This window comes from Sphaerodactylus townsendi, linkage group LG06 (assembly GCF_021028975.2).
Source record: "Sphaerodactylus townsendi isolate TG3544 linkage group LG06, MPM_Stown_v2.3, whole genome shotgun sequence".
Lineage (NCBI taxonomy): Eukaryota > Metazoa > Chordata > Lepidosauria > Squamata > Sphaerodactylidae > Sphaerodactylus > Sphaerodactylus townsendi.
This window is the reverse complement of record NC_059430.1, coordinates 126523302-126527020: the sequence shown is the minus strand read 5'-3', so window position 1 is coordinate 126527020 and position 3719 is coordinate 126523302.

Below are 3719 nucleotides of genomic sequence, written 5' to 3'. Positions count from 1 at the left end.
GTTCTCACAGGTTCCCGAGAGTAGGTGACTAATTATTTGCGTGTGCCGAGAGGGGGTGACTAATTGGTGATTTTGCCACGTGGTTTTTGGCCTTAGTTACGCCCCTCCTCTCAGCAGTAGCGCGCAGAACTTGAAGCAGTCTAGCCCCCCCCCCCCCCAACCCCCCCCCCCCCCCCCCCCCCCCCTCCCCCCCCCCACCCCCCCGCCCCCACCCCCCCCCCCCCCCCCCCCCCCCCCCCCCCCCACCCCTCCCCCCCCCCCACCCCCCCCCCCCCCCCCCCCCCCCCCCCCCCCTCCCCCCCCCCCACCCCCCCCCCCCCCTCCCCCCCCCCCCCCCCACCCCCCCCCCCCCCCACCCCCCCCCCCCCCCACCCCCCTGCCCCCCCACCCCCCCCCCCCCCCACCCCCCCCCCCCCCCACCCCCCCCCCCCCCCACCCCCCCCCCCCCCCACCCCCCCCCCCCCCCACCCCCCCCCCCCCCCACCCCCCCCCCCCCCCACCCCCCCCCCCCCCCACCCCCCCCCCCCCCCACCCCCCCCCCCCCCCACCCCCCCCCCCCCCCACCCCCCCCCCCCCCCACCCCCCCCCCCCCCCACCCCCCCCCCCCCCCACCCCCCCCCCCCCCCACCCCCCCCCCCCCCCACCCCCCCCCCCCCCCACCCCCCCCCCCCCCCACCCCCCCCCCCCCCCACCCCCCCCCCCCCCCACCCCCCCCCCCCCCCACCCCCCCCCCCCCCCACCCCCCCCCCCCCCCACCCCCCCCCCCCCCCACCCCCCCCCCCCCCCACCCCCCCCCCCCCCCACCCCCCCCCCCCCCCACCCCCCCCCCCCCCCACCCCCCCCCCCCCCCACCCCCCCCCCCCCCCACCCCCCCCCCCCCCCACCCCCCCCCCCCCCCACCCCCCCCCCCCCCCACCCCCCCCCCCCCCCACCCCCCCCCCCCCCCACCCCCCCCCCCCCCCACCCCCCCCCCCCCCCACCCCCCCCCCCCCCCACCCCCCCCCCCCCCCACCCCCCCCCCCCCCCACCCCCCCCCCCCCCCACCCCCCCCCCCCCCCACCCCCCCCCCCCCCCACCCCCCCCCCCCCCCACCCCCCCCCCCCCCCACCCCCCCCCCCCCCCACCCCCCCCCCCCCCCACCCCCCCCCCCCCCCACCCCCCCCCCCCCCCACCCCCCCCCCCCCCCACCCCCCCCCCCCCCCACCCCCCCCCCCCCCCACCCCCCCCCCCCCCCACCCCCCCCCCCCCCCACCCCCCCCCCCCCCCACCCCCCCCCCCCCCCACCCCCCCCCCCCCCCACCCCCCCCCCCCCCCACCCCCCCCCCCCCCCACCCCCCCCCCCCCCCACCCCCCCCCCCCCCCACCCCCCCCCCCCCCCACCCCCCCCCCCCCCCACCCCCCCCCCCCCCCACCCCCCCCCCCCCCCACCCCCCCCCCCCCCCACCCCCCCCCCCCCCCACCCCCCCCCCCCCCCACCCCCCCCCCCCCCCACCCCCCCCCCCCCCCACCCCCCCCCCCCCCCACCCCCCCCCCCCCCCACCCCCCCCCCCCCCCACCCCCCCCCCCCCCCACCCCCCCCCCCCCCCACCCCCCCCCCCCCCCACCCCCCCCCCCCCCCACCCCCCCCCCCCCCCACCCCCCCCCCCCCCCACCCCCCCCCCCCCCCACCCCCCCCCCCCCCCACCCCCCCCCCCCCCCACCCCCCCCCCCCCCCACCCCCCCCCCCCCCCACCCCCCCCCCCCCCCACCCCCCCCCCCCCCCACCCCCCCCCCCCCCCACCCCCCCCCCCCCCCACCCCCCCCCCCCCCCACCCCCCCCCCCCCCCACCCCCCCCCCCCCCCACCCCCCCCCCCCCCCACCCCCCCCCCCCCCCACCCCCCCCCCCCCCCACCCCCCCCCCCCCCCACCCCCCCCCCCCCCCACCCCCCCCCCCCCCCACCCCCCCCCCCCCCCACCCCCCCCCCCCCCCACCCCCCCCCCCCCCCACCCCCCCCCCCCCCCACCCCCCCCCCCCCCCACCCCCCCCCCCCCCCACCCCCCCCCCCCCCCACCCCCCCCCCCCCCCACCCCCCCCCCCCCCCACCCCCCCCCCCCCCCACCCCCCCCCCCCCCCACCCCCCCCCCCCCCCACCCCCCCCCCCCCCCACCCCCCCCCCCCCCCACCCCCCCCCCCCCCCACCCCCCCCCCCCCCCACCCCCCCCCCCCCCCACCCCCCCCCCCCCCCACCCCCCCCCCCCCCCACCCCCCCCCCCCCCCACCCCCCCCCCCCCCCACCCCCCCCCCCCCCCACCCCCCCCCCCCCCCACCCCCCCCCCCCCCCACCCCCCCCCCCCCCCACCCCCCCCCCCCCCCACCCCCCCCCCCCCCCACCCCCCCCCCCCCCCACCCCCCCCCCCCCCCACCCCCCCCCCCCCCCACCCCCCCCCCCCCCCACCCCCCCCCCCCCCCACCCCCCCCCCCCCCCACCCCCCCCCCCCCCCACCCCCCCCCCCCCCCACCCCCCCCCCCCCCCACCCCCCCCCCCCCCCACCCCCCCCCCCCCCCACCCCCCCCCCCCCCCACCCCCCCCCCCCCCCACCCCCCCCCCCCCCCACCCCCCCCCCCCCCCACCCCCCCCCCCCCCCACCCCCCCCCCCCCCCACCCCCCCCCCCCCCCACCCCCCCCCCCCCCCACCCCCCCCCCCCCCCACCCCCCCCCCCCCCCACCCCCCCCCCCCCCCACCCCCCCCCCCCCCCACCCCCCCCCCCCCCCACCCCCCCCCCCCCCCACCCCCCCCCCCCCCCACCCCCCCCCCCCCCCACCCCCCCCCCCCCCCACCCCCCCCCCCCCCCACCCCCCCCCCCCCCCACCCCCCCCCCCCCCCACCCCCCCCCCCCCCCACCCCCCCCCCCCCCCACCCCCCCCCCCCCCCACCCCCCCCCCCCCCCACCCCCCCCCCCCCCCACCCCCCCCCCCCCCCACCCCCCCCCCCCCCCACCCCCCCCCCCCCCCACCCCCCCCCCCCCCCACCCCCCCCCCCCCCCACCCCCCCCCCCCCCCACCCCCCCCCCCCCCCACCCCCCCCCCCCCCCACCCCCCCCCCCCCCCACCCCCCCCCCCCCCCACCCCCCCCCCCCCCCACCCCCCCCCCCCCCCACCCCCCCCCCCCCCCACCCCCCCCCCCCCCCACCCCCCCCCCCCCCCACCCCCCCCCCCCCCCACCCCCCCCCCCCCCCACCCCCCCCCCCCCCCACCCCCCCCCCCCCCCACCCCCCCCCCCCCCCACCCCCCCCCCCCCCCACCCCCCCCCCCCCCCACCCCCCCCCCCCCCCACCCCCCCCCCCCCCCACCCCCCCCCCCCCCCACCCCCCCCCCCCCCCACCCCCCCCCCCCCCCACCCCCCCCCCCCCCCACCCCCCCCCCCCCCCACCCCCCCCCCCCCCCACCCCCCCCCCCCCCCACCCCCCCCCCCCCCCACCCCCCCCCCCCCCCACCCCCCCCCCCCCCCACCCCCCCCCCCCCCCACCCCCCCCCCCCCCCACCCCCCCCCCCCCCCACCCCCCCCCCCCCCCACCCCCCCCCCCCCCCACCCCCCCCCCCCCCCACCCCCCCCCCCCCCCACCCCCCCCCCCCCCCACCCCCCCCCCCCCCCACCCCCCCCCCCCCCCACCCCCCCCCCCCCCCACCCCCCCCCCCCCCCACCCCCCCCCCCCCCCACCCCCCCCCCCCCCCACCCC